The sequence below is a fragment of the Symphalangus syndactylus genome, chromosome 13 (genome assembly GCF_028878055.3).
Source record: "Symphalangus syndactylus isolate Jambi chromosome 13, NHGRI_mSymSyn1-v2.1_pri, whole genome shotgun sequence".
Lineage (NCBI taxonomy): Eukaryota > Metazoa > Chordata > Mammalia > Primates > Hylobatidae > Symphalangus > Symphalangus syndactylus.
In genome coordinates, this window is record NC_072435.2 from 49,788,945 (window position 1) to 49,813,924 (window position 24,980).

The following is a 24,980-nucleotide window of genomic DNA, read 5'->3' on the forward strand; positions in this document are numbered from 1 at the left end:
TACGTCATAGTTTCTTTATCTACTTGTTGATTGATGGGCATTTTGGTTGGTTCCATGAGTTTGAAATTGTGAATTGTGCTGCTGGAAATATGGATGTTCAAGTATCTTTTTCAAATAATCAGTATTTGGGTTTATTTCTGGGTTCTCTGTTCCATTGGTCTATATTTCAAATAATGACTTCTTTTCCTGTGGGTAGATACCCAGTGGTGAGATTGCTGGATCAAATGGTAGTTCTACTTTTAGTTCATTAAGGAATCTCCCCACTTTTTTCCATAGCAACTGTACTAGTTTAGATTTCCACTAGAAGTGTAGAAGTGTTCCCTGATCACTGCATCCATGCCAACATCTACAGTTTTTTGATATTTTGATTATGGCCATTCTTGCAGGAATAAGATGGTATGGCATTGTGGTTTTGATTTGCATTTCCCTTATCATTAGTGATGTTGAACTTTTTAAATGTTTGTTAGCCATTTGTATATCTTCTTTTGAGAATTGTCTATTCATGTCTTTGGTCCACTTTTTGATGGGATTTTTTTTTTCTGACTGATTCGTTTGAATTCACTGTAGATTCTGGATATTAGTCCTTTGGCAGATGTATAGATTGTGAGGATTTTCTCCCACTCTGTGAGTTCTCTGTTTACTCCGCTGACTGTTTCATTTGCCATGCAAAACCTCTTTAGTTTAATTAGGTCCCAGCTATTTATCTTCATTTTTACTGCATTTGCTTTTGGGTTTTTGGTCATGAAATTTTTGCCCAGCCAATGCCTAGAAGGGTTTTTCCAATGTTATCTTGCAAAAGTTTTATAGCTTCAGGTCTTAGGTTTAAGTCCTTAATTCATCTTGAGTTGATTTTTATATAAGGTGAAAAATGAGGATCCAGTTTCATTCTCCTGCATGTGGCTAACCAATTATCCCAGCACCATTTGTTGAAAAGAGTGTACTTTCCCCACGTTATGTTTTTGTTTGCTTTGTTGAAGATCAGTTGGCTGTAAGTATTTGGGTTTATTTCTGGGTTCTCTCTTCTTTTGGTCTATGTGCCTATTTTTATACCAGTACCATGCTGTTTTGGTGACTATAGCCTTATAGTTTGAAATCAGGTAGTGTGGTGCCTCGAGATTTGTTCTTTTTTCTTAGTCTTGCTTTGGCTATGTGGGCTGTATATGAATTTTAGAATTGTTTTTTCTAATTCTGTGAAGAGTGATGGTGGTATTTTTATGGGGATTCTGTTGAATTTGTAGATTGCTTTAGGCAGTATGGTCATTTTCACAAATTTGATTCTACCCATCCATGAGCATGGGATGTGTTTCTATTTGTTTGTGTCATCTATGATATCTTTCAGCAGTGTTTTGTAGTTTTCCTTGTAGAGTTCTTTTGACTCCTTCATTAGATATGTTCCTAAATATTTTATTTTTGTTCAGCTATTGTAAAAGGGTTGAGTTCCTGATTATTTCTCCATTTGGTTCCTGTTGGTAAATAAAAGAACTACTGATTTGTGTACATTAATCTTGTATCCGGAAACTGCTGAATTCTTTTATCAGTTCTAGGAGCTTTCTGGAGGAGTCCTCAGCGTTTTCAAGGTAAATGATCATATCATCAGCAAACAGGTACAGTTTGACTTCCTGTTTACTGATTTGGATGCCCTTTATTTCTTGTCTTATTGCTGTAGGTAGGACTCCAGAACTATGTTGAAGTGGAGTGTTGACAATGGGCATTCTTTCTTTTTTCTGTTCTCAGAGGGAATGCTTTCAACTCTTCCCCATTCACTATGATGTTGACTGTGGGTTTGTCATAGATAGCTTTTATTACATGAAGTTTTGACCCCTGTATGCCAACTTTGCTGAGAGTTTTAATCATAAAGGATGCTGGATTTTGTCAAATGGTTTTTCTGCATCTATTGAAATAATCATGTGATTTTTGTTTTGAAATGAAACAAAAATTTTGTTCAACATCAGAGTTTATATTGAAGTAAACCCTGCAAATCCAATGAATTTGGAAAAATATTTTTTCAAAAACTACAAATTATAAAACACCAAAAGGTTCATACTAAAATATATTTTTGCAGATGCATTAAATACGAAAGATGTTCAATCCAAAATTAAGTCTGTAAATATCAGGGAATAATTCACAGTAGAAATATCTAGGGCACTCAAACTTTAGACATTACACTAAATCAGTGCTGAGTATAGGAAATAATACAAACTAAAGTTCGTGTAAACATTATTGCTGTATTTATGTGGTATATCACATTTTTTCACTTGTGTGTGTTAAACCATCCCTGCATCCCTGGTATGCAACCCACTTGATTATGGTGGATTATCTTTTTGACATGTTGGATTTGGTTAGCTAGTATTTTGTTAAGAATTTTAACATCAATGTTTATCAAGGATATTAATCTGTAGTTTTCTTTTCTGGTTTTGTCTTTTCCTGGTTTTGGTAGTAGGGTGATGCTGGCTTCACAGAATGAATTAGGGAGGGTTCCTTCTTTCCCTATCTTGTGGAACAATGTCAAAAGGATTGGTACCAATTCTTTGAATATCTGGTAGAATTCTGTGGATCTGTCTGGTCCTGGACTTTTTTTGTTGGTAATTTTTAAATTACCATTTTAATCTCACTGCTTGTTATTGGTCTGTTCAGGGTAGCTAATGCTTCCTGATTTAAGCTAGGAGGGTTTTATCTTTCCAGGAATTTATTCATCTCTTCTAGGTTTTCTAGTTCATGTGTGTAAAGGTGTTCATAGTAGTCTTGAATGATTTTTTGTATTTCAGTGGTGTCAGTTATTATATCTCCTGTTTCATTTCTCAGTGAGGTTATTTGGATTTTCTCTCTTCTTTTCTTGGTTAATCTTGCTAATGGCCTATCAATTTTATTTATCTTTTCTAAGGAGCAGCTCTTTGTTTCATTTACCTTTTTTATTTTTTTCTTTCAATTTCAATTAGTTCTGTTCTGATCATGGTTATTTCCTTTTTTCTGCTGGGTTTGGGTTTGGGTTTGGTTTGTTCTTGTTTCTCTAGTTCCTTGAGGTGGACCTTAGATTGTCTGTGCTCTTTCAGACTTTTTGATGTAGGCATTTAGGGATATGAACTTTCCTCTTACCACCTTAGCTGTATCCCAGAGGTTTTGATCAGTTGTGTCATTATTGTCATTCAGTTTGAAGAATTTTTATGTTCCATATTGGTTTTGTTTTTGACCCAATGCTCATTCAGGGGTAGGTTATTTAATTTCCATGTATTTGCATGGTTTTGAAAGTTCCTTTGGGAGTTGATTTCCAGTTTTATTCCACTGTGCTCTGAGAGAGTGCTTGATGTAATTTCAATTTTCTTAAATTCACTGAGGCTAGTTTTATGGCCTAACATATGATCTATCTTGGAAAAAGTTCCATGCACTGTTGAATAGAATGTGTGTTCTGCAGTTGTAGGATTAAATGTTTTGTATATATCTGTTAAGTTCATGTGTTCCAGGGTATAGTTAAATCCATTTTTTCTTTGTTTACTTTCTGTCTTAGTGACCTGTCTAGTGCTGTCAGTGGAGTATTGAAGTCCCTCACTCTTATGGTATTGATTTCTATCCCATTTCTTAGGTCTATTAGTAGTTGTTTTATAAATTTTGGAGCTCCAGTGTTCAGTGCATATATGTTTAGGATTGTGATGTTTCCCTGTTGTGTCAGGCCACTTACGATTATATAGTGTCCCTCTTTGTCTCTTTTAATCACTGTTGCTTTAAAATTTGTTTTGTCTGATATAAGAATAGCTACTCCTGCTTGCTTTTGGTGTCCATTTGGATGAAATGCCTTTTTCCATCTCTACACTTTATTTGAGTCCTTATGTTAAGTGAGTCTCCTGAAGACAGCAGATAGTTGGTGAGTTCTTATCCATTCTGCAGTTCTGTGTCTTTTAAGTGGAGCATTTAGGCCATTTCCATTCAGTGTTAGTATTGAAATGTGATGTACAATTACATTCATCATGCTCTTTGTTGTCTGCATACTTTGGTGTTTTTTTTGGGGGGGGGAAGGTGAGGGGAATGGACTCTTGCTCTGTCTTTCAGGGTGGAGTGCAGTGGCTTGATCTTGGTTCACTGCAACCTCCACCTCCCAGGTTCAAGTGATTCTCCTGCCTCAGCCTTCTGAGTAGCTAGGACTACAAATGTGTGCCACTACGTCCAGCTAATTTTTGTATATTTAGTAGAGATTGGGTTTCACCCCCATCTCTAGAAATTCAATGGCAATAATATTGTTGCCCAAATATTAAAATCCAATATCCAGGACCAATTTTAAATTCAGTAATATTGGATAGCAGAGCTACGGGCCCAGAAATGTAAAATATGTTCTAAATATTCTAAAGGTTCTATCAGAAAACAGTATTTTGAAATTAAATATGTAGAAGCTTTCATAATATTTTCTCTACTGAACATGGTACTAGGTTGCTAACTGGAGAATCCCAGCAAGTCATGTTACTTTTTTTCTAACAAAACAGGCCTTGCTGTCTCTAACCCTGATCTGATCTCCTGCCTTGGGCAAATAAAAGAGCCCTGGAATGTGAAGAGACATGAGACAGTAGTCAAATACTCAGGTAGGTAAGCATGAATGAAGCAAATAACACAGACGAGAGGTTCAAAGGTCAAAAAGAATACTAGACCTTAAAATGTGGTATGGGATGCTCTGCTTCAGTGGAAAGATTTCTAAAAAGCCATTTTTTTTTCTCTAGCTCTCAAGTAGGAGCATTTTTGTCCCACACCCTTAAATTATTTCTAAGGACTCTACTTCCTATTTAGTGATTTTCCTTTGAGGGTACAGTGAGAACTAAACTCGTCTTTATGGCTTATAAGGTACTGCATGATATACCTGCTCTTCCATTGCTTTGGGGGAATATAAAAAATCTCCGAGTATTTTTGAGGAACTGCATGTTAGATTATTTCTTAAGTTTTCCCATCATGTCTGAAATGTGTGAGAGCAGTGGTGATGTTAAGATTTGTTTCAGAAATCTCAGGAACATCAATGACAGAGGTTACTTATTTCTCTATTTTCTGCTTTTAATATTAGCAATCCTAACACATTTCAAGTGATAGCTCATTATTGTTTTCATTTGCAGTTGCCTGTTGGTAGGTGATATTGACCACTTTTTTTATATACGTATTGGTCATGTGTATATATTTGCTGGCAAAATATTTTTTGAATCTTTCGACCATTTTTCTGTTGGGTTTTTATTGTTATACTTGCCTTTGCTTTGCATTTCCTGTATATTTTGAATATTAAGCTTTTCTTGTATATATGGTTTGCTATTGTGAGCATGCAATAAACATTCAAGTATAGGTATCATTTTCTTATAATAAATTATTTTTCTTTGAGTAGATACCCAATGATGAGACTTTTAAATCAAATGGTAGTTCTATTTATAGTTGAGATTGAGCATTTTTGTCATATGTGTGTTGGCTATTTGCATGTCGTTATTGAAAAATGCTTACTAATGTTATTTGCCCATTTTTCAATGGGATTCTTTGTTATGATATTTTTGAGTCGTTTGAGTTACTTGTAAATTCTGAATAGTAGTTTCATTTTGGCACATAGTTTGCAAATATGTTCATTTGTTCTGTAGGTTGCCTATTTACCCTGTTGATTTTTTTTTTGCTGTGCCAAAGCTTTTTAGTTTGAGTCCCATTTGTCTTTTTTAATAATAATAATATAATAAATAATAATACAATAATAGTTTTCTTTGTTGTGTCCTTGCCTAATGTTGGTATCAGGGTGAAACTGACCTCAGAGTGACTTAGGAAGAATTTCCTTTTTGGGAAGAGTTGCAAGAGGATTATTATTCAAATACATTTGGTAGAATTTGGCTATGCATTTTTCTAGTCCTAAGCTTTTCTTTGTCAAGACATTTTTAATTACTGACTCAATCATGCTACTCATTATTGGTTTGTTCAGGTACTGTGTTTCTTTCTGGCTCTATCTTGGGAGGTTGTATGCTTCCATAAATTTATTTACTCTAAGTTTTCAGGTTTGTAAGTGTCTAGTTGTTTATAATCATTTCTAGTGATCTTTTGTATTACTGTTGTATCCATTGTAATGTCTATTCTTTCATTTCTGATTTTGTTTATTTAGATCTCTCTTCTGTTTGTGATGAATCTAGCTAGCAATTTATCAATTTTGTCTTTTGAAAAAACAACTCTTTATTCTGGTGATCATTTTTATTGTTTTAGTCTTTATTTCATTTGTTTCTGTTCTGATTTTTGTTATGTTTTTCTTCTAACTTGGAATTTGTTTTGTTATTAATATTCTAGTTCCTTGAAGTGTGATGCCAGGTCCTTAATATGTAAGCTTTCTACTTTTTTGATGCAGGCATTTAGGCTATAAACTGCCCTCTTAGTACTATATTTACTGTATCTCACAGATTTTATTATATTGTGTTTCTATTTCCATCTTTTTCCCCACAAATTTTTAATTTTCATCTTAATTTTCTTTTTGAGATGGGTTTTACTCTGTCACCCAGGCAGGAATGTAGTGGCACAGTCTTGGCTCACTGCAACCTCCAGCTTCCAGGCTCAAGCGATCTTTTTATCTCAGCCTCCTGGGTAGCTAGGAACATAGGTGCGCACCACCACATCTAGCTATTTTTTTGTATTTTTGGTAGAGATAGGGTTTTGCCATGTTGCCCAGGCTAGTCTCAAACTCCTGACCTCAGGTGATCCACCTGCCTCAGCATCCCAAAGTGCTGGGATTACAGGTGTGAGTTACCATCCCTGGCAGTCCATGTTAATTATTTCATTTACACAGTGACTGTTTATGGGTATGTTGTTTAAATTCTTTGTAAATTTATAGTTTCTGAAATTTTTATTGCTATTGATTTGTAGTTTTATTCTGTGGTCTAGGTAGTTAATATAATTTTGTTTTGGGGGTACTTTGTTGATTTGCCAACTTTTCTATCTCAATGGTCTCTCTAATGCTGTGAGTAGAATGTTACATTTTTCCACTATTATTGTATTACTATCTGTCTCTTTCTATAGGTTTAATAATATTTCTTTTTAAAATCTGAGTGCTTTGATGTTGGGTGCATAGATATTTAGAACTGTTATATCCTTTTGCTGAAATGATTTCTTTATTATTGGATGATGACCTTTATCCTTTTTGTTACTGCTTTTTATTTAAAGTCCGTTTTATTTGATGTAAGTATAGATATTCTTTTTTTTTTGGTTTGCTTTTGGTTTCTGTTTGTGTTACTATCTTCCACCTTTTACTTTTAATCTACATGTGTCTTACAAGTAAGGTGAGATTCTTGTATGCAACATACAGTTGGATCATTTTTTCTTATTCATTTCATAAATCTATATATTTCAATGAAGGATTTCATTGATTTATGTTCAAGATTAATATTAATATGTAAGGTTTTGTTACTGTCATAATGTTAATTTTTTTCTTTTTATCTATCTTTGTGGTTTAATAAAGTTCTGTCATGTTGTAATTTGATTTATTTCTGTTAGTTTTATACTTTTAAAGGTTTTAATGATGGTGAATATCAAACTTTTTTTTTTATATTAGAAATCCCTTGAACATCTTTTGTAGGCCCAGTCTAGTGGTAATTAGTTTCCCCAGCATTTATCTGTCAGGGTAAGATTTTATATCTTTTTCATTTGTGAAGGTTAATCTAGCTTGATATAAGATATTTGGCTGGCACTTTCCTTTCAACACTCTAAATGTGCCATCCCGTTCTCTTCTAACCAGTAAAGTTTCTGCTGAGAAGTGTGCTTTTAGTCCGATGTGGTTTTCTTTATTTTATAATTACTTCTTTCACTTTCACTTTAGATATTCATCATGTGCCATGATGAAGTCTGTTTTGCAATGTATTTTGCTGGTGATTGCTGAGCTTCCTGTACATGTATGTCTAATTCTATTGGTAAAGTTGGGAAGTTTTCATCAATTATTTTCTTACATAGTTGTTCTAAACATTTTGATGTGTTTTATTTCTCAGAAACACTGATAATTTTTAAGTTTAATCACTTTATATAGTCACAAACATCTCACAGTCTTTGTTTATTCTTTTTTCCTTATTTTTGTCTGAGTAGATTTTTTTATAAAAACTTCTTTGGTGGCAGTCTTACACTGCCAGGGTCATCAGAAAGGAAAGGAAAGGGAAATAGAAGGGAACCACCAAGTGGATATTGAAGCAAAAAGAGCTGCAAGGCAGGACCCTCCATTAGAAATGCTTATAGAAGGACCCCTAGTATGGGCTAATCCCCTCTGGGAAACCAAGCCCCAGTACTCAGCAGAAGAAATAGAATGGGGAATCTCACAAGGACATAGTTTCCTCCCCTCAGGATGGCTAGCCACCGAAGAAGGAAAAATACTTTTGCCTGCAGCTAAAAAATGGAGATTACTTAAAACCCTTCAGCAAACCTTTCACTTAGGCATTGATAGCACCCATCAGATGGCCAAATTATTATTTACTGGACCAGGCCTTTTCAAAACTATCAAGCAGATAGTCAGGGCCTCTGAAGTGTGCCAAAGAAATAATCCCCTGCACTGCAGGCCATAGATTTCAATTCCTGTATCTTTAACCTCCTTGTTAAGTTAGTCTCTTCCAGAATCAAGCTGTAAAGCTACAAATTGTTCTTCAAGTGGATCCCCAGATGCAGTCCATGACTAAGATCTACCATGGACCCCTGGGCCGGCCTGCTAGCCCATGCTCCGATGTTAATGACATGGAAGGCACCCCTCCTGAGGAAATCTCAACTGCATAACCCCTACTGTGCCCCAATTCAGCAGGAAGCAGTTAGAATGGTCATTGGCCCACCACCTCAACAGCACTTGGGTTTTCCTGTTGAGAAGGGGGACTGAGAGACAGGACAACTGGATTTCCTAGGCTGACTAAGAATCCCTAAGCCTAGCTGGGAAGGTGACCACATCCACCTTTAAACACGGGGCTTGCAACTTAGCTCACACCCGACCAATCAGGTAGTAAAGAGAGCTCACTAAAATGCTAATTAGGCAAAAACTGGAGGTAAAGAAATAGCTAATCATCTATTGCCTGAGAGCACAGCAGGAGGGACAGTGATCGGGATATAAACCCAGGCATTCGAGCTGGCAATGGCAACCCCCTTTGGGTTCCCTCCCATTTTATGGGAGCTCTGTTTTCACTCTATTAAATCTTGCAACTACAAAAAAAAAAAAAACATCCTCTTTAAAGGTCTGAAAATTGGGCTGTGCACGGTGGCTCACACCTGTAATCCCAGCATTTTGGGAGGCCAAGGTGGGTGGATCAGCTGAGGTCAGGAGTTCAAGACCACTCTGGCCAACATGTTGAAACCCCGTTGCTACTAAAAATACAAAAATTAGTTGGGCATGGTGGCGGGTGCCTGTAATCCTGGCTACTCAGGAGGCTGAGGCAGGAGGATTGCTTGAACCCAGGAGGCAGAGGTAGCGGTGAGCAAAGATTACACCATTACACTCCAGCCTGGGCAACAGAGTGAGACTCCATCTCAAAAAAAAAAAAAAAAAAAGGCCAAAATTCCTTTTATGCCTGTTTCAGTCTATTGTATTGTTGAATCTTTGAATGTATTTTCTTTTTCCTTCAATCTTTCAGTTTCACATTTTTTGTTTTGGTTTCTTTTAAAAGATATCCATCTCCTTGGCACATTTCCCACTTATACTCTAAATTTATTTATTTATTTTTATTTTTATTTTTATTTTATTTTATTTTATTTTTGAGACGGAGTCTGGCTCTGTCGCCCAGGCTGGAGTGCAGTGGCGCAATCTCGGCTCACAGCAAGCTCTGCCTCCCGGGTTCACGCCATTCTCCTGACTCAGCCTCTCCGAGTAGCTGGGACTACGGGTGCCCGCCACCACGCCCGGCTAATTTTTTTTTTGTATTTTTAGTAGAGGTGGGGTTTCACCATGGTCTCGATCTCCTGACCTCATGATCTGCCCACCTCGGCCTCCCAAAGTGCTGGGATTACAAGCGTGAGCCACCACGCCCGGCCTATTTATTTATTTTTAATTTGGTTTTTGGGTTTCTCTCACATCTCTTTGAGCTTCTTTTAAATATATATTTTGAAGCCTTTTTAAGGTCTTTTAAAGTAATTTCAATGAATTTTTTTTTCTTAGAATACTGGAGGATTATTGTGTTCCTTTGAAAGTGGCATAAACCTTGCTTTTCTGTTTTTCCTTTGTCTTTGTGTGTCTTTATGTTGATTTCTGTACATCTAGAGAAACAGTTCCTTCATTTTATTTTTGAATTTACATTCATTTGAGAAAGCTTTTTTTTTTTTTTTTTTTACGTTATTACCATGATGTTTATTGCATAGAGCCATTTGGCTTTACTTTTGGGTTTGTGAATAGGAAAGACTCTATAAGTTTCTTGAGTATATATATATATATATATATATATATATATATATACACACATAAATATAATTTTATATATATATAAATATATATACATAAATATAACTATATATATATATATATATAAAACCAATGTTTTACTGGCTTAGGAGTCATCTTTTCTCTTAGGTTGATTTTTAATTCTAAGTCTCAGAAAACAATTTATCTATGTTGCGTTGGTCATTGAGGGCCAGCACTCCTGACGTAAAAGGGTGAGAAGGTAGGATGCGGGTGTATGATGACAAATTACTTAATAGTTATAATGTACATTGAGTGATGGCTACCCTAAAAGCCCTGACTTTACCACTATGCAATCTATGCATGGAACTAAATTACACTTGTACCCAACTCATTTGTATAAATAAACAACAGCCACTACTTAGGGTTTGCTATCTTGCTTATTCATACATAAAAATACATTATAAATGTTTCCTTTGACATTATTATTGTTACAGGAGTTGAAATTATTTAGGCAGATAGAGCAAAAAAGTCATTGGTAAAGTTTTCTTTTTAATAAAAAGAAGTCCACAAATTATGTGTTTTTTTTTTTTAACAAAGAGCAGCCTGTAAAATTGAGCTGCAGATATAGATAAGCAAGCTGGAAGCTTGCATGAATAAATGCCGGCAGCTGTGCTGCAGCTTGCTCTGCACTGAATGCCAAGAAATAAGTATTCAGACAATTACAGCTGAACAGGGAGGGGAGCTGCTCCTCCAAGAAAGTGCAGCTTTAAGATTCATCTGCCAAGTATTTATTGAGAAGGCTAGTTGAACCACAATTTAGACAAACAAGAAACATCCACCAGGTGGCTATTTGGGGTTGGGTCATGAGGCACATATGGTCTCGTTTATAACATCTAAAAGCACTCAAACCACATTCTTAGGAGGCTGTGTTCAGCACTCCTTATTACAAATTCTATTCCTTGTCCTATTTTCAGGGTCAAGGAATTACAGTCTCATGCACAAACAACATACACACAGTGCCTCAGTATTTTTCCATGCCTCAACCTCAAATGCCTTGTACATAAACTTGAATGTATTGTCATACACCCCCCACATTTCCCCCTTCTTTAATTCTTAGAATGTGCTGATTATCCAATGCAAAGTAAGCTTCTATCATTCTTCCCTGGTCATAGTTGGTTGAGTGGCAGCACAGAGCCATTTGCAGATGCCTAAAAGATACAAAAAAGGATAAACAGTGGCCATCACCCAAATGCATATGTTTAGCCCAGACAACCAAGTATTTGGGTTCAACCACTGAAAGTCTTGTAATAACTGAAGGGTATTTGTTTGTAATTGCTGTGACCATCGCTTAAACTGTTTATTTAATTCACATTAAAGAGTAGAAACTCGAGAAGACAGGTGGTTGTGGTAAGCCCTGTGTAGGTGTGCCTTCACTCTCTCCCAGGTATATTGGGAGCTATTATATGGCATAAGTGTGACACGGATGGAATTATATTGCTAATCACAATGTACATTTTGACAAGTAACAAATGCCTGCGGTGGATCCCCTAGCCATTCAGTGGCAGCTTCAAGGGCCTCTAGGTGAGATAAAATATTTTTATCAGTATTTACTTGTTCTTGAAATTCATGGGTTACATTGTATACCATGTGGTTCACCACTGAGGCTGTATGAATAGATTCCATCAAAGAGACAGCTGCAGTAGCAGCACTTGTTAGTATAATAATAACTGAAACTAAAAAGGCAATTAGAGTGGCTAGAAATTTTTTTTTTTTGAATATGAGACAATGCTTTTCTAAATAACTGCAAGATAGAATCCCCTTTCCAGTTCCGGGTTGGATATACAGGGAGCCACACTCCTGACCTCCATTTAAAAATAATTACATAGGGCCGGGCATGATGGCTTACACCTGTAATCCCAGCACTTTGGGAGGCTGAGGCAGGCAGATCACAAGGTAAGGAGTTTGAGACCAGAATGACCAACATGGTGAAACCCTGTCTCTACTAGAAATACAAAAACTAGTTGGGCATGGTGGTGCATGCCTGTAATCTCAGCTACTTGGGAGGCTGAGGCAGGAGAATCGCTTGAACCTGGGAGGCAGAGGTTGCAGTAAGCTGAGATCGCACCACTGCACTCCAGCCCATGTGGCAGAGTGAGAATGTCTCAAAAAAAAAAAAAATCGTGACATAGTTTATAATTGTGTAATGTTTTGATGAGACAAGCATGTAGCATATCAACTACTGGAAGAGACAGTAATACTATAAAAGGATTGATTCTGTTCTATGTTAAGAATATCCTGCCCAAACAAAAGTATATAGGGGTGTGTAGCACAAATCTGGACTGTATCAGTAACATTATTGTGCAAGGAGAGGGTGTAGTTGTCACCGCTATAAATGTAATCACTTTTATTATGAAAGAACCCATTCAAAAAAGGGAAGACCTAGTTTCCAAATTTGGGTATGAGCAGGGCTTACAACTTGTTCCCCTTTTGATTGTAATATTCGTCCTGAAATCCCATACTGTGACCAGGTGATGGAACTATTGGATGGACTCCCAAATCCAATAGTCTGATTTGCAGACATGAGATATCCATGGGGCCCCCAATCAAGTAAGGTGCCATTACCAAACAGAGGTCCTTGATGCAGCACAGGTTGTCTGCACGGGGACCATTGGACAGCCTCAAACTTATGTTATCAGTCTTTTCTCAGATGGCATATAGGAAGATCAGGCATTTGTATAATTTCATTAGAAACCTCAGTAAGATTACTGGTAACAGCAGAAACAAAAGTCAAGTTTGCAGGCTTAGCATCCCTTTTGGGCTGATAGTAAACATACTCCTGAGGAATGAGAGTAATACACTTATGTGCCAATGTAGAGAAACAGAGAGGAGGATTGCTAGACAATAAAATCAAGGAGTTATTAAGTTTAATCCATCCCAAATTTTCAGTTAGGGAGTAAGACAGCGGCATCCATCGACTCCCATCCAAGAAGTATTATTAGATGACAAAGGCGGGTCAGCATTCCACCACATAATAACATTGAAAATCAAGGGATTCAGAACATGACTCCAATAAACATGTTCTTGAGCTAAGCCCAGTTGGCAAAGAACAAGAATTACCAGCTACCCCAACATCCATGTCTGTCTTACTTTCTCAGAAGCTTCCCCGATTACCGTCAGATACATAAGAAACCGGTTCTCTGCAGTTGCAGGGGCTCCCATAGACGCAAGCCAGATAGTTCCCTGTTGGTCCGGTTTCATTAGCTGTCCCCAGGTAATGTCAGGTGCCTTCCAAGCCATCACTGTCAGTTTTGGTCGATTCTCCAACGACAGGTCCTTCATCATCAGGAGGGGCTTTTTCAGCGGTCTCTAACTCATAATATGGCTTCACTCATTTTATGGGGATCCACTCTAGTCCTGTAGTTCATGAAATACAAACCGCACCTCGACACCATTGCAATGCCTCATAAAGTCCTTTCCAATTCCCTGTACAAATGTCTCGAATTTAACACCTTTCATTTTGTGACCTCAACCAGCTTCATCCTACGACCAATAGCCATCTGGCCATCTTGTCCAATATTCAAAAAATTAAGAGTAAATAAGATTTTTGCTTATTCTCGAGGAGAGAGCTCCCATATTCCCCCCTTTTCATTTATTAAGATATACTTTAAGGGTTTGATGAGCTTGTTCAACAATGGCCTGACAGGTTGAGTTATAAGAACTATGAGTTTTGTGTTGTATGTGCCAAAGTTGCAACGCATATAAAAAGGTAGTGCTAAGATAGCAAGGACCATTATCAGTATTAATAGTCGGTGGAGGGCCTAAGGTCATAATAGATTCAAAAAGATAAGCAATTGCATCTTTAGTTTCTTCTCCAGTCCATGGAGTCACATACATGTGGCCCATATAAGTGTCCACAGTAACATGGAGAAATTTAAAGCATCCAAAAGGTGGATGCTGAGTAATACCAGTTTGCCAGGTAGCATTAGATACCAGACCTCATGGGTTGGCACCAAGTCCCAATGAAAAAAGGGAGAGAGAATGCTGTTGGCAATCAGGACAAGTTTTAATAATCATGCAAGCTTGATCAAGCGTTAAATGAAACTGTTTAAGACCGGGAGCAGGCTGGGCACAGTGGCTCACACCTGTAATCCCAACAATTTGGGAAGCCGAAGTGGGTGCATCACCTGAAGTCAGGAGTTCGAGACCAGCCTGACCAATATAATGAAACCCTGTCGCTATTAAAAATACAAAAATTAGCTGGGCATGATGGCATGAGCCTGTAATCACAGCTACTCAGGAGGCTGAGACAGGGGAATCGCTTGAACCTGGGAGGCGGAGGTTGCAGTGAGCCGAGATCGCATCATTGCACTCCAGCCTGGGCAACAAGAGTGAAACTCCATCTCAAAACAAAAACAAAAGTCTGCGAGCATTCTGATGAAAAAAGGAATGAACAGCTTGAGCTCACAAAAATGCAGGAGAGTCTGCAAACCTCATCTGTGTTTGTACCAGAGCATCAACTTGAGTGTTTCCTGCTGATAAGGGACCAGGTAGCCCAGAATGAGAGCGAATATGTGTGATATAAAAAGGGTGACGATGGGGACAAAGGAGCTCCTGTGTTGTGAGAAACAGGGTTAGTAGGGGTTCATTAGTAATGCCTTTTAGATGTGCGAGATCTAAATGAGTAATACTATACACCGCATAAGTGGAATCACTAATTATATTCATGTCTTGGTGAGGAAAAGTTTGTAAGACCAATATTAGGGCACCTAACTCAGCCTGTTGAGTAGTTTTGAAATGTTCCCGGATTTTGTGCTGCCAATTTTGCATGGCATCTTGCCACACTATAGCTGACTTTCCCATTTTTCTTGAACCATCTGTAAAGACAGTAGTGGCGTGAAGCAAGGGCTCAGAGACAACAGTACATGCAAATTTAACAGGCACAGTTTGTAAAAAGTTCAGGAGCTTAAAGGCTGGTAAATGGAAACTAATATTACCAATAAAGTTGATCATTGCAACTTGCCAATCAAGATAACAGGCTGAGAGTATGAAATTGTTCTTTGCTTAAAGGTAAGAAAAGAGTAGCAGGGTCATATCCTGACAATTGGATGCAATGTTGGCATCCCTTTATGAGAAGCTATTAAATCTGTGGTCTTTTGTATGTGTAGGGCTTTGAGGGGTATTAAAGATCAAAAGATCTATAGGTCTGTCAGGATCTAAACCCAATACACACCTTTGGGCCAAGGCTTGCTCCACAGCATTAAGCTCAGCCTGTGCTAGCCAAGAGAGGTCTTGCAGTGAATTTAAAGCAGAGTCACCTTTCAGGGTGTCAAAAAGATTAAAGTAATTTGTAGGAATGCCTAAATAGGATCATATCCAACTAATCTTTCCTAGGACTCAATATCATGTATTAAGGGTTAAATGCTGTGGAAGAATTAATTTTGTAAGTTGCGGCCTGAGGGTAGTAGATAAGAGCCACAGAGTATATAGAGCCACAGAGCCATCAGCTGGACTTTTTCTTGTGCAATAATGAGACCATATTGTGACATATGCTGTACTACCATTGCATGAAGTTAATGCAGTAATGACTGATGCTGAGCAGCTATCAAAATATCATCCATATAGTGGAAAATTTTTGCCTAGGGGAAGGATTGATGCCCAGGAAGTAAGGCTTCATGTACGTAAAGCTGACATATAGTAGGGCTATTCATGATCCCTTGGGGTAGAACTGTCCATTGGTAACATTAAACTGGTTGCAGAGTATTATAAGTGGAAACAATAAAAGCAAGATTTTCTCGATCCTCGGGATGCAAGGGTATGGTAAAAAAAAAAAAAAAAAAAGGCCGGGCGCGGTGGCTCACGCCTGTAATCCCAGCACTTTGGGAGGCCGAGGCGGGCGGATCACGAGGTCAGGGGATCGAGACCATGGTGAAACCCCGTCTCTACTAAAAATACAAAAAATTAGCCGGGCGCAGTGGCGGGCGCCTGTAGTCCCAGCTACTCCACAGGCTGAGGCAGGAGAATGGCGTGAACCCGGGAGATGGAGCTTGCAGTGAGCGGAGATCGCGCCACTGCACTCCAGCCTGGCGACAGAGCCAGACTCCGTCTCAAAAAAAAAAAAAAAATCCTTTAGGTCAATTAAAATAAGAGGCCAGTCTTTGGGGATCATAACCGGAGAAGGTAATCCTGGTTGCAAAGGCCCCATAGGAAACATTACAGCATTAATAGCACAGAGGTCATGCAATAACCTCCACTTTCCTGACCTTTTTAGAATGGCAAAATAGGAGTGTTCCAGGGACTAGTAGTAGGCTCAGTGTGGCCAGTGTCTAGTTGTTCTTGTACGAGACATTGGATGTGTTGCAATTTTTCCCTCTTAATGGGCCACTTCTCCACCCATAGTGGGCTAGTAGTTTTCCACTTGGTTTTGATAATTTTCAAAGGAGCAGTGGCCCTTACCAAAAAGGCGGCAGGACAGAGAGGTTTAAGCCCCACTGTTCTAGGCCATCTCATTCCCACAGAGAAAATGGAATCTCTTAAGATAAAGGGCTGAACATGGGTGACCTTGCCTTCCGGGACCAAAAGTGGAAGAATATGCCTACTTTTTAATGGTTGTTGATACCCTCCAACACCCGTGACAGAACATCAGGCAGGAGAGGCCCAATCTGAAGGCCACTGTCTTTTAGCTATTATAGTTTGATCAGCCCCTATGTCAATAATTCTCATAAACATAACTCCATTAATTGTTACTTCCAAGTGTGGTCTATGAGATGACACTGGAGTACTCCAAAAAACCTTCATGCCTGAGTGGCCGAATCCTGAGGCCCCACAGGTCTGTTGAACATTACCTTGAAGGTAAGGAATAAGAATAATCTGAGCAAGGCAAGTCCCTTTAGAGATGGCGTGGACCCCTGACACCTGTACCATAACTTTAATTTCTTTTTTTTTTTTTTTTTTTGAGACGGAGTCTCGCTCTGTCACTCAGGCTGGAGTGCAGTGGCGCAATCTCGGCTCACTGCAAGCTCCGCCTCCCGGGTTCACGCCATTCTCCTGCCTCAGCCTCTCCGAGTAGCTGGGACTACAGGCGCCCGCCACCACGCCCAGCTAATTTTTTTATATTTTTAGTAGAGACGGGGTTTCACCGTGGTCTCGATCTCCTGACCTCGTGATCCGCCCGCCTCGGCCTCCCAAAGTGCTGGGATTACAAGCGTGAGCCACCGCGCCCGGCCATTAATTTCTGCTAAATAGTCTGAATCTATGACTCCAGGGAAAATCTGAATTCCTTTAAGTGTACTAGAAGACCTTCTGATAATCCAAACAGTCCTCTGGGTAATGGGCCATAGATTATTCAGTAGAAATCAGCTGGACCCCATCTTGCTCTTTAAGCACCATATCTGTTATGACTGTGAGGTCCAGCCCTGCGCTGCCAGAGGTGGCTGAAGAGAGGTTATGGATGCTATTTCTGGTCCTGAGTCGGAGGGGAAAATCATTCCCCAAGTCTGGGAATTGGTGTTCCTCCATGGATTTTTCTGGGCGCTGGAGGCCTTGCCCCTCTTCCCGCTTCCCGATAATGGGTTTCATCCTTATCAAATTTTGATTTTCACTGATTAGCCCAGTGCTTACCTTTGCCGAATTGTGAGCATTCTTGAGAGGGTATTTTAGGGGCCTTTGATTTCTTTGGGACTCCATTCTGTTGGCATTCTTTGGCCATATGCCCAGTTTGGCCACAACTATAACATGTGGCCCCAGTCATCATTGCAGCAAAAGTCTGAGCCAGATAAGTTGTAGTGCCTACATTCTGGCACGTTTTAATAAACACACCGATTTCAGTGGCAGTGGCTCAGACTGGGGTTATTGCTGCCTGACAATCCTTTTGCATTTTCAAAAGCCAATTGCAACATAAGAAGTTTGGCGACTTCAGGATGAGGTACCTGTCTTTCAATTGCAGCCTGCAATCGGTTGATAAATTCAACATATGTTTCTGTGGCACCCTGTTTAACCATCATAAAGGAACACTGGAATTGTCCCATGGGTATTCTCTTCCATGCCTGTGTTGCTAGCTGTGAGCATTGAGGAAATAAATGGCCGTCCACGTGAGCCTGAGCCTGAGCTGAAGCAAAAGGCCCTGTCTCCAATAGCATACATATCAAGCTGTATCAGGATATTATCCAAATTTTGCAAGGATTGCTGCATGGCTAGATCACTCTACTCTCTCCACCACACAGTATATCCAGCAGCTGAAGCCAAAACTTTTCCCAGAGTTTTCCAGTCATGCACAGCCATCTCATAACCATTTCCCAGAGCCTCAACCATCCCCTGCGTAAAGGGTGAATGTACACCATTTTCGTGGATACTTCTTTTTAACTCCTTAAAGACAATAAAAGGCAAGCACTCATGCCGTCTCCTATTATTTTGAACAATGACAGGGAATGCACTAAAAAGTGCCTCAGGATCTTCCTTCTTCAGTCCCTCCTGGAGACATCCTTCTAGTAGGGAAGTTTTTTGAGGGGACACGGCCATCCGGTCATATAAATGTTCACTCCCTGGAGGTCTTATCCAAGAACAGTCCCTTGGACGGCCTCCAATCTACTCAAGGGGGATGGGAGGTGCTATTGCCTGAATGGGGCCAACAGATGCAGGTCATGTGAAGGGTGGAGGAAAAGAGGGCAATGGCTTTTCTATTGGGAGAGGAAAAGGCTCCAGTCTGTCCTCATCATCGCTAGAAAAAGTGTCTTCTTTATGCCCTACTGAAGGGAGTGAAGTTGGGGGAGGAACCTCTCCCTGTTGTTCTGCTTTCTGTGTTCCCTTTTCCTTTAAATTTTCCGAATTCCCTTCAGGTGAAGGAAATGGGTAATCTGACTCATCACGATCTGGCATATAAAGAGGGTACAACACAGAGCATGCCAGACTCCAGGTGATCAAAACGATAACATTAGTAAAATGGCCCTGCTCAAGTCCTCTTTTCAGGCAGCAATCTGCCTGCTCCCATAACTTTAAGTCTAATGTTCCTTGATCAGGGAACCAAGGGCATTCCTGCTGAATTAAAAACATAAGCTTATGCAAAGCTTCAGACTCTATGGTGCACTGAATAACCTTAAGTAATTGTTGCACTGTTTTAAAAAATACTTCCTGCTCTTTGGACAACTCCTGATCCATGGTAACCCGACCCCTGGTATTATAGGGGTCGGTCCTGTCCGCCTGAAAATGGGTCGGGACTATCCCTTACCGGTATTCCCCGAAGATTGGTGAGTCATCCTACTCCATGCATAACTTCAAGGCGATCACGTCGGAGTCACCACTTGATCATGTCGGAGTCACCACTTGATCATGTCCGAGTCACCACTTGATCACGTCCGAGTCACCACTTGCAGCTTGCTCTGCAGTGAATGCCGAGAAATAAGTACTCAGACAATTACAGCTGAACGGGGAAGGAGGCAGCTCCTCCAATGGAGTGTTGCTTTAAGATTCATCCGCCAAGTATTTATTGAGAAGGGTTGTTGAACTACAATTTAGACAAACAAGAAACATCCACCAGGTGGCTATTTGGGTTCGGGTCATGAGGTGCGTATGGCTTTGTTTATAACATCTAAAAGCACTCAAACCACATTCTTAGGAGGCTGTGTTCAGCAGTCTTTATCACACATTCTGTTCCTTGTCCTGTTTTCAGGGTCAAGGAATTACAGTCTCATGCACAAACAACATACACACAGTGCCTCAGTATTTTTCCATGCCTCAACCTCAAATGCCTTGTACATAAGCTTGAATGTATTGTCTTACAACCCCCACGCTATGCCAGTAGGAAAAGGGGCTGCCTGGGGACTATGCCTGTTCAAAATGGTGGCTCCATCTTCCCTTTTCTTTGTAAACCACATGTACAGTAACAACCAAGAAAGGGTGAAATTAAAGTACAACTTTCGATTGTTGACTTGACAGACTGGATTTGTATGGATTAATAGGTCTAGCACAGGTAGAAGAGAGACAGAAATACTTCTGGTTTATCTGATTTAATGCAAATACAGGCAAACCTGGCTAAGAAATGCTTTTCACCAAAGTTTGTCTGCAACTCGAATGCTGTAGGTTAAACTTATTTAAAAGTACTCTGGACAGATTCACTTGTAATATAAGCTTGTTGTAGTTTCTGGTGTTTAGGACTGCTTTCTGTTTATTTAGTTTTCTGAAGAGACACAAGAGACAGCGCTAGCTACTATCAGACTTCCTAGAGACAAATTGGGCAAATGAGCCCTTACAAAATTCCATTTACTTTAAATATAATAAATAATAATCTCTAAACATAAGAATTTGACCAGCGTTAACCACTTTACTTCCCCAATACACTGATACTTCTCCTTTTTTCTTAGCATAACACAAAACAAACACATGAACCACACACTATTCACTCTCCAGTGCAGATCAGAGTAACAAAGGCACAAAGCAAGCTTCAGAACACACAGACAACCATGTTCACCACATCTACATTTAGAGCTGATTAAGAAGAGAAGCAAAATCAGTGAGAAACTGACATTAGTGACTACACTGTTTTCAGCACTTATTGTCACAAGAAGACCAAACGTGCACACACACTCTCATTTTAAGGCAGAGCATTCACTTTTTTGGAAAAAAAAAAAAAAGAAGTAACTTTACAGCATATATCCTGATCTCTCACTCTTTGCAAGATGACACTGGCTTTGGGCATATTACAGACACCCTTAAGACACATCACCTGGCCTGGCTTACCTGATACAATTTTTAATTTCTCTGAAGTAAACTCAAATTACCTCTCTGAAGTAAACTAAAATTTCAAACATGTATTTCTTTATTAACTTACTTCATTAATTTCCTTAGGGACTTAACAGAAAATATATTCAACTTTCATTCACTTAATCTTACCACAATAGGTAGTGTAACATATCCAGAAGACAGCCATATGTAAGAAATGCCCATACTCTGAAGCATAGAAAACTTAACACACCAGAGCCTCAAGGAAGCAACACTATAACAGTGCAAATACACAAACATTTAAGAAAAAATACATCACCCAACAGACAGTATCCGTGGTCACTACTATCCAGCATTCTCCAAAATAAGTAGCTGTTAATGGCTTATCCAAAAGTTGGCTTATATATAATTGCCACCACAAATTGGTTCTGAACATAATTTAGATTCCAATTTTTGATATTAACAACATGGTAATTATCTGGTAAGATATATTTATAGCTAACTTGTAATTAGACTTCTGAATGCACGCATATGCTTGGGTCACAGTGAGACAAAAACTTGAGTTATTTGTAGAGTACCTTAAGATTTACATTTTCAAAACACGTACTTAAGCTTAGTTTTAGAAGTATTCTTCTCAGCATCTCTTCACCAAACTGTATCAATTTTATTTATTTATTTATTTACTTATATTTGAGATGGAGTTTCACTCTTGTAGCCCAGGCTGAAGTACAATGGCACAATCTCGAATCACTACAACCTCTGCCTCCTGGGTCCAAGCGATTCTCCTGCCTCAACGTCCTGAGTAGCTGGGATTACTGGCATGCACCACTATGCCCAGCTAATTTTTTGTAGTTTTAGTAGAGACGGAGTTTCACCAAGTTGGCCAAGCTGGTCAGGAACTCCTGATCTCAGGTGATCCACCTGCTTCTGCCTCCCAAAGTGCTGGGATTACAGGCGTGAGCCACCGCACCCAGCAACTATTTTAATTTTAATAAGTGAGGAGTGAGGAGGGCTTTTTAAAGTTTTATTCCTTTCTATTCAGTTTATCTTATCCTATACGGAAATGGAATAAAGTGTGGTGTCTGTCCTAATGATATTTATTTGTGGTAACGCAGAAATATCTATGCTCCCAAACAAGAGATGAAAAATCATGTTCTCGGCTGGGCGTGGTGGCTCACGCCTGTAATCCCAGCACTTTGGGAGGCCAAGGCGGGCGGATCACAAGGTCAGGAGATCAAGACCATCCTGGCTAACATGGTGAAACCCCGTCTCTACTAAAAATACAAAAAATTAGCCGGGCGTGGTGGTGGTTGCCTGTAGTCCCAGCTACTCAGGAGGCTGAGGCAGGAGAATGGCATGAACCCAGGAGGCAGAGCTTGCAGTGAGCCGAGATCGTGCCACGGCACTCCAGCCTGGGCGACAGAGCGAGACTCTGTCTCAAAAAAGAAAAAAAAAAAGAAAAAGAAAAATCATATTCTCCCCAAAATCGGGAAATCAGTGTTACCTGGGGCCCAAAGAGATGTTCACGTTACATCTGTCAGGATTGATACCATAAGAGAATCATCTCTCGAGCACAGTGGGGCTCACCTGAGATTTTGGTGAGTCATGTGGATGACATCAGAGAAAAGCATTACCCAAAATTAGAGTCCCTATAAGACTTTCACATAAGATTGTCTTAGAATATGGTGGCCCAACTCACACAGAAGAGGATGGCTGTGTATCCAAGTGAAACTGATATTTTTTCTCAGGAGCAGAAACCTTAATGTAGGAGATGACCACTCACTAAGTAGTTGAAGCATGCCCTGATGGAACTCTCTGGGGGTCAGATTGCATACTGTCTCCCTGAGTTGCATAAAGCACAGAACAGCCTGCCTGCACTCCAGCTTCTAGCATGTACCAACTCAGAAAACACATCCCTATTTTGTTTCAGAAATACTTTGTTTGCCATAAAAAAGTGAATTAATATAGTAGAAGCCCAAGGACTGCCTAGGGGTAGGTAGCAGATCTGTCATCACCAGAAGTATTTAAATATTGGCTAGACAAATATTCTGTGGAAATGTTTCACTCTTTGTGAAAGGGGTAAAATAAATCTTTGTCTTGGGCACTCTCAGATCTAGTGAAGATCTTACATACAATAGATAAACAACAACTTCTGTTTACTAAATAAACTATTTTCACAGATTACAGGTGAAGCAAAATATTGATATAACTCTAAGACATTAAGGTATCACAAGGCCACTTATGTTCTTTATGGGGTTTCAATTAAGAAATTACATGAAAAATAAGTCCATGAAAAGTGTTCTGATGCTCCTAATTAGCATCAGAACTGCTCTGATGGGCTTAAGACATTGTGAAAGTCCTAACTTGGTTCCTACCCAAAGTGTCTTCACATGAATCCTATGCTTAAAAGTCAAACAGATAAAGCATCACTACATCAAACACAAACTTCAACACTCTCAACAGTTAGGTGTAAATCTCAGCTGAAAATCATTGAAAAGCTCAGGTCATCTACAAGAAATCTGTCCTTTGCAGTTTAATATCAGTAAATTAAAAGGAAAGCAGGAAAATAATAAGATAAAACCATTTAATTATTTTTATAGATAAGAACATAACACTGGTTTATCAGTTACATAGTATTTTTCATGCTTTGTCCATGCCAGATACTTAATTTTTAACCAACTATAACACATTACAAGTGGAGAAATAGCTAAAAACAGAAAACATATACGTAATTCTTTAAAGGGTAGAGAACATGCCCAGTTCATATACATTGCCTAATCTAGCATTCCAATCTTAGTAAGGCACCACCATCCACCCGGCTATAAAATCCAAGATCAGGAAGTCATCTATCCCTTCCCCACAGCATCCCATCATCAAGCCTCTCCTACCTCTTAAACCTCTATCAAATCCATCTGAGCTCCCATCTCTACTGTCACTATGCTTCAGGCCACCAATGCTTTTCAAATTTTTCATAAACTAGCCTTCTAACTGATCTTCTTCCAAACAGAAGTCCAATAATTATTTTCTTCTACCAGGTCTATTTACTACTGTGGGTAAAAATAGTACATAACATTCAAATCTCACCACACTACTTTTGGGCACAACACTTTTTACAGCTTTCCAGAGCTCTTACAAGCCTACTCTAGCCCCTGCCTACTTCATCATTCCTGTAATTTCCCTCATTCAGTGTCTTTTCTTCTTCCAAACACACTGTACTTCTTCCACTTCCCTGGACACATCCACATTTTCAACCTCAGCTTCTGTACCTGCTGTTCTCTGAAGTATTCTTTTTCTTCCTGTCACACATTCTTCAGATACTAGCTCAAATGTCACTTCCACAGGATGCCTTACTTGACCTGCATCCCGACATCCTCCATTCCTCTCCCATACACAAAGGCCAAACTTTACTTCATAAGTTCTTGTCATACTTAACTTTGAGCAGTTAACACTGATATAAGTGAGTTTTCATAGCTGGATGTGTCTCTTTCACTGTGATATATCCTCTATGATATTAGCAACGGTCTATCTTTGCAATGCAAGTAAGTTTGGTGGTAAAGATAGAACCTTCACAAGCAGATAATCAGATATTTATGGAATAAATAAAATGTGTAAATGTAAAAAAAAATCATGGGAATGGTAAATTTGATAGTGAAAAACCGTCTCTTTTAAAAAGAGGCTAGGCCAGGCGTGGTGGCTCACGCCTGTAATCCCAGCACTTTGGGAGGCCAAGGTGGGTGGAATCACGAGGTCAGGAGATTGAGACCATCCTGGCTAACACGGTGAAACTCCGTCTCTACTGAAAATACAAAAAATTAGCTGGGCATGGTGACGGGCACCTGTAGTCCCAGCTACTTGGGAGGCTGAGGAAGGAGGATGGTGTGAACCCGGGAGGCGAAGCTTGCAGTGAGCTGAGATCATGCCAGTGCACTCCAGCCTGGGC

General features: G+C 39.3%; 1 protein-coding gene and 1 long non-coding RNA gene across 2 annotated transcripts in view; one reads left to right on the plus strand and one right to left on the minus strand.

Moving 5' to 3' along the window:
* Positions 1 to 19,614, minus strand: part of LOC129459839 (uncharacterized) — a 54,953-nt gene extending 35,339 nt beyond the window's left edge. The window contains exon 1 of the long non-coding RNA XR_008650084.1: positions 19,551 to 19,614. This is a non-coding gene — a long non-coding RNA (uncharacterized lncRNA). The remainder of the gene's footprint in view (positions 1 to 19,550) is intronic.
* LOC129459807 (zinc finger protein 208-like) overlaps positions 1 to 24,980 on the plus strand; it is a 231,224-nt gene that overhangs the window by 29,851 nt on the left and 176,393 nt on the right.